At 35.3% G+C, this 12,417-nt stretch overlaps 1 protein-coding gene across 1 annotated transcript in view; it reads right to left on the bottom strand.

Annotated features, from left to right (window-relative positions):
• Positions 1–12,417, bottom strand: part of LOC107082772 (talin-2-like) — a 97,222-nt gene that overhangs the window by 60,744 nt on the left and 24,061 nt on the right. Inside the window, exon 2 of the mRNA XM_015371609.1 lies at positions 10,245–10,293. The gene's annotated coding sequence lies outside the window, so the exon portion shown is untranslated. The remainder of the gene's footprint in view (positions 1–10,244; positions 10,294–12,417) is intronic.

Genomic DNA, 12,417 nt, shown 5'->3' with positions numbered 1-12,417 from the left:
TATATATATATATATATATATATATATATATATATAGATATAGATATAGATATAGATATAGATATATATAGATATATATATATATACACACACACACACACACATTTCAATTTTCCTATTCATGAAAGTATCCAACTGTTCCAGTCCTACTGTTTTGATACTTTTAATGTGAGAAAATGTACTTTAATGCATAAGATGCATACATGGGGGAGATCTTGATTTTCTTCCCCTATTTTTATTGGATTTAATACTACTATCTATATCTGTAACATTTCTATTCTTTTTATGTGATAACCTTGAGCAAAAAATATCAACCGGCAATCAATATCAGCCAAGAAAAGCATGACTGGAGAGTTTATCAAGTTATTTTTTTAAGCACATGAATGAAGATACCTCTGCTAAAAAAAACAGAGTTTTCTAAATAAGGGAAATATGTAAAAGATTTCATTAAAAGTCTAATTAGAACATTTTCATTAAGGTTATTGCTGAACAACAGCAACATTTGTACAGCTGACAGGTGGTTAGTCTCCTGTCACTCCTAAAAGCTCCTGGCCTTTTATAAGATAAAAAATACATTTCCTATAGGTTTTTCTCACGTCCACATACATCCTCCCACATAGTCAGAAGGCTTCAGGTTCTATGTAATATTCCATGATGAATCATGACCGTTAACGTGTACAGCTAGAACAAGCAAACATGTTTCTTTTAATAACCTTGGTTGCTGATAACCCCGATTGCATCTGTTGATTTAGCTGTCATCTTATTTATGCGGTGCAAACAACACATTTTATCCTCTGACTTCTCACTGGGAAACAATGAAATGGATCTAAAGCACACAGTCTTAGTCACACTAGACCAACACAGCACAGATCAGGGTGAGGTCAACACTATTTGGCATGCTTCATCTGGTGGCAGAGCAGGAGGAGGCATTAGGGAATACGGGGAGGCCGAGAACGGAGCAAAAACCTCCCACTTAATACTCACCGTTTGCCTCAGAAGGGACAAAGGCTCAAGTAGGGGCCAACTTTTTTCTGTATTACCGTTTTATTCCTGTACATAAACAAAGTTCCCCCTTCACTTCGAGTTTTACTGAGCCCCTGAGTTTTAATGATAATTGAACGCCACGGTTAAATGGGATGGATTTGTAGCTTCTCAGGAAAATACCTGACATGGAACAAAGAAAAGCTTTTTGCAAATTAACATTGCTGGAGGACTGCATTGGCAGAACGAGTAGCAGCATATATTTTGCATGTGCAGTTGGTATATATTTATATTTGTAGAGTGACAAAGAGAGCCTGGCAGGCAGGTGATGGACGTCTTTTGTGCAAGGGTTGGGTTTCAAACAGTCATACAATCCTATTTCTTTGCAAAGCCTTTTGGCGAGATCCAGTTTATCACAAAGTTCTACCATACAGAAAACATGCTTATCTATTAAAATCTTATCCCGTTTTCTTTTCTTAATAAGAAAACTAGTGGCAAACCTGTAAAAGAAAAGACATAAGTAGAGTACCAAAAAACAGATGGTAAAAATGTCTTATATCAAAACAAATGTAGCCTTTGCATAAAGCACCGATCCTTTTTAACCTTATAACACAGCAGCTGATTGTGCCCACTGGGTTCATTTCACCTTGAAGGCTGGAGTTTTCTATAAAGTGCAAAATCAGCTTCTACCTGCTCTTTAGTTACTAAAAGGTGTCACACATAACTATGGTTGTAACCTGACTAATGTTGGACGTTTTTTTCACAAGACTGCCGAATAAGAAAACTGCAGCGAGACAAAGAATGTCTGCTGCCGTATTGAGAAACGATCTCATTGTATTCAGAGCATAGATGGGTCGTTTTCTATGTAAGGTAAATCAGGCCTGCACTGAAATTGGATGTGAGATTTGACATTTGACAAAAAAAAAAAAAAAAAAAAAAAAAAAAACACTGGAAAAGTAAATAATGAAACATTTAAAATTCAAAATTGCTTCGAAAAAAAGTACAAACTTAGAGATGATTTTATTGTCGCTGCAAAGCTCCTTCAGCTAAGACGTTGCTACAAGCTGGCACTGCGTTTCCAGCGGTGGGCGGGGCTTAACTGGAGGTTCCTTGAAAAATGCTTCAACTAAAATGGAAGTATCATCATGAGCTTTTTTTTTGTTGAGGGGAATTTTGAATTTTCAATGTTTAGTTTTTCAATGTTTCTATTTTCAATGGCAGATTTCACATTTGATGTCATTGCAAAGTAGTTTGCACATTGGTCTGTATACTAAGTGATGCCCAGGTTCCACTATCCTTTTGAGAGGTCTAGGAAGTTTTTGTATGTGCAAATTCAAGGAATCACTGAAAATAATATACAAACATGCAACTGCTGAATGGCAGCAGCCTGGAAAACAGAGAGGAAACAAAGCTGAATTTTTATGAGGGAATTTTCCCAATGCAGGATTAACATCATAACCTCAGTCAATTCTCATTGCTCCACACTGGTTATTAACTGCTGCCTCTGGCAGAGAGAGTGCTAAACCATGATGCAATCCGTGCAGCTACACTACCAGAAGCACAGACGCACACATATTAGAGTACTTGAGGACGAATACTTTCCGAGTGCAAACCTTTAACAAGCTCCAAACACTTAGTAGTCACTCACACAAATCTCACTTCCTGGAATAAACAGCTATACTGTATGTTTAAACACAAACAATCAGGAACTCGGTGCTTGGTTTTCTTACATTTCAGAAAATATGTCAATGAAATTTGAGTACAAAAAGAGTAATGTCTTAGGAAAGCAGACCTGTACAAAGCCACCAGGTAGCTTACATTTTCCTTATATACTGTAGGAATCCTCCTTTACACTACTGTTTTTTTCTCAATAGCATATAAATACACAAAGCTGAAAATAAATAGAACATATCTTGAAATTTTTCTCTATAGGTGTAAAAAAAAAAAAAATTTTTCATTTCATTGTTTCCTCGGTATTTGGACAACATTATATGGTCATTAATTCAGGATTTGATTAACCTTAATTAACCCACAGTTTGCAATCAACGACACCTTCATTTAGCAAATTTTTAATAATTTACTTCGTCAGCAGGATTCTGTTTGGACTTTCAACAATCTTCTGTGCATGCAATTTATACCCAGATAAATGTCCAGTTTTAAAGCACTAAGATCTAGATTAAAAAGATAAAAGCAGCGAGTGTTTTTCATTGGTTTTTGTAAATGGCTCAAATTTAAGGAGTTGGATATAAACTTAATCTCGGGTGTAAACAAAAATATGTCACTCTTATAACCAAACTTCATAGCAAAAACTTCTTTGCTTTAAGTAAATTCTATATATTTATTCTGTCAATGGAATAAGATGGACATTCTACAAACTCAAAACTTACTACTTATTCAATTACTTATTTAATTTTCACATTTGCGCAATAATACCATATAGAAAACAATTTCAATACTTGAAGACTTTCTAAGAACCATAGAAATTAAGCAACAAATATGATATATATAGTTTTAATACTGTTGCTGAGATAATTAGATGTTCAGCTAAACAACTGTCCTTTGAAGACAATTATTTCAACTCAAAAAACTCAAACATACCTGACAGAAAAAGCAAAGCAACAACAAATAAATAAATCCTGCACATATATAGTTTTAATAATAAATCTACAAATGTATATAATTCTTTCACTCCACCTTTTCAAAAGTTTGAAGCAGCTGACCCTGCAGAAATGAATGATGCATTTTCACATTATTTTAATCGGATTAGGACTCAAGCCAACCAACTAGCTACACATTTTCAGCCTATTAAATGGCCAATTGATTGAGTCTGTTATAGAGAAAAAATAGGAGAGTAATGACATGCAAAATGCAATAGATATAAAAGTATAGTTAATATAGGCCTACATTACCCCCGCTTAATCTTTTTTTTAACACCAACATGAATAACATTGAGGTTTCGAGCACCTTAATATTACTATTTGGAGCAGTAAAAACAAATTGGTTTTCACTCTAATGTATATCGTTATCCATATAGTACAGTTTAAAGTGATCAGTGTGACTTTGATGTCTTCTACCATACTTCTACTTTTCAACTGAACTCTTCATTGCAGAACCATGCAACAGCCATCCATCACAGAGAAGTAGGAAGCATTGGATCAGAGAGAAACCACCAAGCCACTGAGATCTTCAAGAAAAACCCAGACAGAAAGAGGTGATTTCTATTAGCTTGTATTTGGAATATCCTGCTCTTACACAGAACTGCATCCCATCTCAAAATGTATTAGGTTTGAATAAATTGAGTGATTCTCGTCAAATGTTGGAATAATCTTTTTTTTTTTTTTTTCCCAAGCTCCAAAGAGGAGGAAGACAGTTAATGGACCAAGAGTATTCTTTGTAATGCACATTTAATTTTGTTTCCCATCTCAGCTTATGATCCCATTTAGTCTAAAAGCAAAACATTTTTTTTTCTACATGCATTATTTGGTGCGAGGCTGAATTTGTAAAACAACAAAGTTATTATATTCTCTACATAGAGAAGTTGGTGTTTTTTTTTTTTTATGTCAATGTTCTACATGGTTTAAAAGCTTTGATTGATGATAATAAAAAACATGCATTAAATATGCCTGGACGCATGTTCTACTGGGAAGAGACACCTGGGAGGACCCAAAACTTGATGGAGGGACTACATATCCAGTTCGGCCAAGGAACCCTTTGGGATCCAAAGAAAGAGCTGGACAACTTTGCTGGAATAAAACAATGGAAGAGGATGGAGGGATGAACAACTAAATCCTGAAAGTTTGTTTATTTTTATGGCTTCGATATCCCTTATACTAAATGTTGTTGTTCCATAACTCAATGATATAACATTATTTCTTTAATGTTTTGTTTTTCTATACTTGAATAGTTGGAGCATTTTTAAAGAGTAATGTGGAAACATTTTTTTTTTTAATTCTTACAAAAAAGCCCTTCTGATTTTCAAATCCATCAAATGAAATGAAAAAAAAAAAAAAGAAAATGGCTTCCATTATGTTGGCATTTGAGCCACATTTAGATTTGAGACACATTTTTTGGTGGAACTCTCGTGCTACAAAGACAGCACAACAATAAATAAATAAATAAATACATAAAATACAAAAGACTGGAGTAATTTGTGCTATCCACAGATAACAGAGTTATCTTTTGTTCTAGTATGTATCTAGTGGAGTAGTCGGTGTAAACAGAATTGGATTCAATAAAATGGTTTCACATGAACAGCATTTATTTTTTGGACTAAAACGCATTTTTCTTCAATATCAAAAATGATTAACAACAGGGAAGTTATAAAATCAGAGGCAATAAGAAAAACAAGCTACAATTTAAGCATTGGTTGAAATTATTATCTGAAATTTTATATTAATAAACACTGCAAGTGAAAAAAAATGGGAGGGTTCCTGTTTCATGTGTTAATGAAATATTTAAGATAGATGATATGATAAAAAGTGTGCAGATTTGTTCTGGTATTTAGTTTTTTTGTTTTAAATTTATACATAAATCAATAAACTATTCAGAAATAAAACTATTAAAACCCTAAACTACCTGATGTTTTAACATTTTTTACTGCATCTAAATATCACTAAATAGTTAAGTCCTATTGCAAGCATGTACAAAATGTTGGTGGTCTTCTTTCAACCATCTGTGCCCTAAAACATGTGGGGGAGGGGCACCACTACCATACTTTATGCTTCAGAGAGAAAATTCCAGTCATTCCAGCACTTTCTATGGCATCTCCTTAAGACACTTTAAATCATATAAAAGAAAACCTTTGCACACCTTGATGCTGCTTACTGGCCCATGACAAAGAGGTAGATTCTTAGTTTAAACTTCATAAATATTTGCTGAACAAAAGCTTAAGCCTGTTCAATACTTACAAATCTCAAAGAATTTTGGAAAATAGAAGTTGATCCAAAATCCCAAAAAATAAAAAGACTGGGCAATCTAACTTCCTTTGTTTAGTTGTAAAAAGAAAAATGATTACTATAAAGGAGGAAATATGTCCAAAAACAGACTGGAGACCAGATATAGAGTCAGAGAGTTTTATTCTAGTTTATTTCATATAAAAGTCCCGGTAAAACAACAGCCCCAAACAGACTGAACACCAGCTTGGTTCCCAACCTTCCAGAAAATACAGCTAATCTGCCCTGAACAAAAACAGGTGGTGGATGTTTCAGTGATCCCCCATCGGCAGGCATGACAAAGCTTACCAGTAAGAGCCTTAAAAAAAAAAAAACTGCAGTGAAATCATGGAAGAGTTGTAACATTTGGCCAGGAGCCAGTCTTCTTCTCAGAAGAATGACAGAGATCAGCTAATGACGAGGAGCCTGGTGGTCCACCAATAGTACAGGAAGTTCAGTCTGTCATAGCCTCCCCCAGGAACCATGATGCATTTGTACCATATTAGACATCTACCTAAAAGCCTAAATTGATATCTCAAAACAAGCAGTTTGCATCCACTCTGCAAACTGTGACATCACCACAGTCATTACTGAGCAGAGCGCAGCTCAGATCCACACATCTGGTCACACTGCTAAATGATGCTACTCAATGACTCAATACTTCCACAACATCTGGCCATAGTTTGCCTGTACAGTCACTGCAGGGTGCAAAGCGCGTCATAGACTGTGTCTGAATGAAAAAAAAATACAACAACCATGAAGTATTTGAACACACTCCTCTGGAAAGACATTTAATATCCTTAACAAGTTGAAATTGCATAATCCCTTTAAACATAGCTACGATATTCGACCCCAGAAAGACCCCTTTCTAGTTGGACTCACAGTCCACAGAGGAATATAACTCAGATAGAACAGCCATCATACTGGAAACCTTCAAAGATGGAATGTCCAAACGGTAAAAACCTGAATGATGTCATCCTGACTCACAATCACTAGAGATGCAAAAATGTACCGCAGCAAGTCATCTTAAAAAAAAAAAAAAAAAACACATCCTGACAAAAACCTCTGAGCTTAAATCATGTAAGAAATCATTCCTACCAGCAGCATTAATGGAAAACATGTGGTCTATGTCATGATTGCAGTTATTGAGTTCATCCACTAAACTGAGTAAGCGTAAGATTAAGTTTTATTAAGTTTGATTAAACGCAGAACACTCTCACTTGAGGCAGCTGGGGGGAAAAGTGAACACTTTTCAAACCCAAAGAGAGACATATTACAGGATTTCTGCTACATGTGATTGATCGATGCTGCACCGCCACAGCAAAGCAAAAGCCACAACACCTTCAGAATGAAACCATATATTTACACACTTATTCCACGAAGAGGCTAAAAGAAATTGAATATCATGAATGTTGAAGTTGACTTTGTTTAGAAAAACACCATCATTCCGCTGTCCGCCTTGCTGGCTGGAGTTTAAATCTGTTGGTGCCTACAGTGAGCTGAGCTGCTCTCGCTATTGTAGGCTTAAGAGGACAGTCCAGTGTTGCCAATGTAGCGACTTTGTCATTATATTTGGGGACCCTTCAGCCCCGGTACCTTTTCTAAATCCAGGAGGTTTTCTTAGTGTTTTTAGAAAGTTTAGCGAATGCACATGAGAGCAGCAGCTGTTCTACCATTACCGTCTCATGACAGCAGTGAGAGTTGATGTAAGTCTCTCACCATTTCCTAAAGTCAGGGAGTCTGCAGCTTGTGGCATTGGAGACACAAGAGGCTCTTAAAACTAATAACAGAGTAATAGATTTTGTAGATAAAGATGTAATTAATACTTCAGATTTTAAGCCAGTTTTATGTTTTACACTTATATATACTTGTATATCTGACTTTCTGCATAAAAATGATCTCCAAGGTACAAGTAATGTAGTTAAGGTATTCAATAATGGTACACCGATTGCAGTTTTTGGCTTCATCAGTTTAGAGTAGGATAAAAGATCAAAAACAAGAACAAGATCAAAACACACAACAGAGACAATGATGTCATCTTTTACCCACAAACTATCATTTGTGGTTTCAAGTAAGTTTTATTTTATTGGGCTGAGGCCAAAATGGGTCTTTGGGTTGTAAAGGTTGCAGACCCCTGCCTGAAACGTTGTTTCTCAGGCACAGTCAGCTGTAGCTGCCTTGTCCTGAAAGAGCTGCATGCAATCAGAGCAAACAGGGCAAAGAGGAGACCTCCACCGCTTTCCAATAGCTAATGTGCAAAGGCGCTGATAATTCCACCCTGGATTTTGAAGCAGGTTTAGAAAAGAAAAAATAAATAAAAATACAATTTTTTTAAAGTCTTTTTTTTTATCCCTTGAAATGGCTGCACTTAATTTGAAATGAATTAGAGCAAACCCTGCATTAGACCTGTTTCTGACTTCTGCAACCCTGCAAATACCACTTTCTGCAGCCTTATTGTGTGTCAGCAAAGAACTTGGAGCATGCATAGTTACACTGAGATGTTGCTGTTTGCTGAGGCACAGCATGAGGCAAATCAACATCCAAGCTCATTAATTGCTGGAAAACTAAAACACAGAGCGACTGTAAAGCCATTTGTGGAGTGGAGCATGGTTACAGAGAAGCTGGGCACCAGATGCTGCCAGCTAATTGCCCTATGAAATCGGCTCATTGAGTCAGCTTAGAAGGCAACTTTATTGTCATACAGATATCTAAACAGAGACTCAATAATGATGCATAGAAAAATTCATGGGTTTCTATTTATTTATTCTACTTAGTTTATTACACTGCTTTACTAAGGTTTAAAACGTGTTTAAACTGGAGACTGAAACAACTAATGTAGCTTAAAGATTGTTTCAGCCAGTCCTACATCTTAGTGTTGCATTTTCACTACTGTATTTGTAACTGCTAAAAAAATGTTAATTAAATCCTGAATTGTGTATTCCTTAACATCTGTGTAAAGTGCCTTGAGATGACATGTGTTGTGAATGGTGCCATATAAATTAACTGAATTGAAGCAGAGGAAGTAAATATTACCATGTCTCAATGTTTGATACATATGTCTTATACATCTAAGTTTTATCATAATAAACACAAAAATTAAATAAAAAATATTATATAGCTTATTTTTTTGCAATAAATTTGTCGTTTCGTATAAAAAAAAATAAATACAAGCATAAAAAACTTAATACTGGTGCAAAAGTAACAATAAAACGTAAAAACATTAAATAGTTCTTTGATTTTAAAGTAAATATCCTCCGAATAGACATTTTCCTGATTCACATATTCTATAAAACACCTGAATTAACCCAATACTTGAGGTTCATCACACTGCTAAGCCGAATCATCACTGGAAACCATAGGGCATGGTAGGGAAGCTAGTATTTATATGAATGTCTGAAGCGATTGATTCATGATTACGGAGGCTGACTGTAAAGAGATGATCCGATCTACTAATGCGCTCTTTGTTATCTAAGAAAAAAGCCAGAATTGAACCGCGCCGAGCCCTACTGATGGACTAGTACCAGTTCAGCGTGGTTCGTTTGTGTCTGGCACGGTCCGCTTCAGTGTGGCATGCCATTTACACTCAATAGTTATCTCAGTCACTGTGCTCGGACCGATCTCGGCATGGTTTCAAAAGGGTAGTGTAAATGGGGCTAATGAAAAAGCCCAATCCCCACCTTCTATTAAAAAGGACTAAGTCATGTGCACAACAGTTGTTAGGACGTTTGCCATTAAAAACCTCAATCTATACTTTGAGATCATAAACGGCCTAAAACGCCTAAAACCCCAGTTCATGCCATTAAAAATACATCTGAAAGAAAATGGAGCAGCTCTTGATGCAATGCAAAACAACAAAGAAACAGACAACATACATGATATGAGAGCCCAGAAGGTAAAAATCCATAAAATCGCTGGAAACTAAATTCCATATTCTGGTTGGACACTGTAGAATAAAAATGCAACACATGGCAAAGCAACCACATTATTTCTCCTCCAACACTCACACTGCACACCCAGAACAGCATTATTTTCAGCAACACTATCATTACAATAAATGTGTCACCATATAAATACTGATATATGAATTATTGTTAACTGTAGATATTGGTAAAATAAGTTTAACAATAATAATCATTACCAGCTTCACAACCCGACTTCTGTGTAATAATTATAGGTATGCATACAAAAAAATTCCCACTTCTGTTCAGTAAGTGCATGTTTACAGATACTTTTCCTTCTCAAGACTCTAGACTATCTGTAGTGACATTTCCAAGTTTATTCAGCCCAGGGAACATTCATCTCTTATATGTGACGCAATTAACTGATTCATACCTTTTTTGCTGAGGAAAACAGTCTGGGGGCTATCTGCTGATCTTCACAGCTGAAAAACAAACAGTAAAACATTCATTAGAAAAACATCAATATACTTTCTATTTTACAGAGGAAATATCATTTCCTTCTCATATAAACATAGATACCATGGATTCCTAAGAAAGAAATAGAACTAAATATATTATTTTTACATCTGAAAGGCTAAGCGACATTTAGCAGCACTTTGGGCAAGAGGTAACTATGCAGATAATTATGAAGGTAGACAAAATTTAGATGGGTTTTATTCAGGTAAAAAATAATGTTTACATTTAAAAGAATTTAGAAAAACAATGACCTCAACACATACAATACAAATATACTCCGAAATTCACACTAGGTTAGGGTCTACAATCTCTGGAGAATAAACACAGATTACATACTATTCAATACGGCCAAATGAATCTTAAATGGACAATGTGCAACTTATTTGGATTCTAATAAGCAAAAAATAAATATTGCTTTTATAAATACATTTTCTTTATTTTAATGAATGCATTTGCAAAGCTTTGAATTAGGAGTCCATAAATACATTTGTCTCCACACACAGGAGGGCGCCATATTGGGTCGTCTCTATTTGACTGGGGTTGCTGAAACGGGACAAACATTTTAGCCAATGCATTTTACCTTTATGTGACAAACCAGGATAAAATATGAATCTAATTCAGTTTAGCTTTTATTAGGTGGAAAAAAAGGATGAGGGAGCGGGGCTTCTAAACGGACGCAGAAATTGTGAGCTTTCTGCTGGACTGACTGTAAGTTAATTCGTATAACATTAAAGTTATGTTAAAAACAGCTCAGTGTAGTCAAGCAAATACAGCAGTCGTATTACCCGAAGATATTTTTTCATGTGTTAGGGATTTACATTTTTCCCTTTTTCTGTTTTTTTCCTGAGTGCAGAGTGAGCTCGCAGCTCGTGACTTCATATTTCTGAGGCCGACATGGGCTTATCGTTTACTCCCAGGATCAACTACTAGCTCTGGCTAACAATCCGGTCAGAGGAACCCCAGCTACCGAAGTTTCCATCTGATCAAAGCGCACAGGACAATCACAAGCAGTTTATTAATAACCGCTGGTGTAGCTCAGAAGAAGTTAGTTACAGAGAGATTTATAGACAAAAACATCCTTATCATTGTCAAACCTCCAGCCCCCAGATGGCAGTGCAATTCCCAAAAGCATATTTGTTGAGCTGTTCTGCACCAGCCGTAGGGCAACAACAAAATCTATATATAAAAAAATAAACAATAAAAAAAATCGCAATATATATTTATTAATATACCGCGATATAGTAGAATAAATCGTAATGTTACATATGTATCGTGATACATATAGTATGGCTAAAATCTAAATATACAATAAGGTGGTTGAATATAATACACATAAAAAAAAGAAATGGTCTTCCTATTTTCAAATCATTCTGGTGATACGTTTACGTAAGGCTGTCCTATGTGCTTGTTTTCAGATAGCTATATGTTTCTGCACATGTGCATTTTCAGGCGTATATGTGTGGTGAGCTACGGTTTCAGACAATGAAGCTCACCTTTCTCACCATGGTTGTTTGAGGCTGAGGTTCATAAGAGAAAAAGATATATATATATTTTTTATTATTATTATTATTATTATATTCTACAAGTGGATATTTCAATCATGCTGTGTTTTCTTATACCCTCAGTTGTTCTGTTAGAAAAAGATCAAAACACACAACAGAGACTGCTCCATACTGACTGGGCTAAAGCCTATTTGAATTGAAATGTATGCATTTCAGTAGTTACATTTAGGGAAATAGTTTAGTTTTTTATGTCTTGTAAACACCCAGAGTAATCAACAGAATGCAAACAACGTGAAACCAGTGAGGCAGAAGTTGTTTAAACGAGTTTTCAATCAATTACACAAATAGGTTAATGAGATGAAATATCCAATTGCAGTTAAGGATTTTCTGCACTGTATAGAACAAATAGATAAAAATACAAATATGCAAAAGTTTTTTTATTCATATCTCATAAATACATCAAATTAGTTTGACCTACTGTGAAGCTGATTGCACACAAAGTGAGAGAGAGGTCAGCTCCGGTAAAAATTTCTAAGAAACCTTGTCCTTTAACTGCTGAGGATTTACTTCCTTCAATATCTCTGATCA

The sequence above is a fragment of the Cyprinodon variegatus genome, unplaced genomic scaffold (assembly GCF_000732505.1).
Source record: "Cyprinodon variegatus isolate N-32 unplaced genomic scaffold, C_variegatus-1.0 Scaffold61, whole genome shotgun sequence".
In the NCBI taxonomy this organism is placed as follows: Eukaryota; Metazoa; Chordata; class Actinopteri; order Cyprinodontiformes; family Cyprinodontidae; genus Cyprinodon; species Cyprinodon variegatus.
The sequence above is the reverse complement of the archived record's forward strand: the minus strand, read 5'-3'. Positions and strand labels throughout refer to the sequence as shown.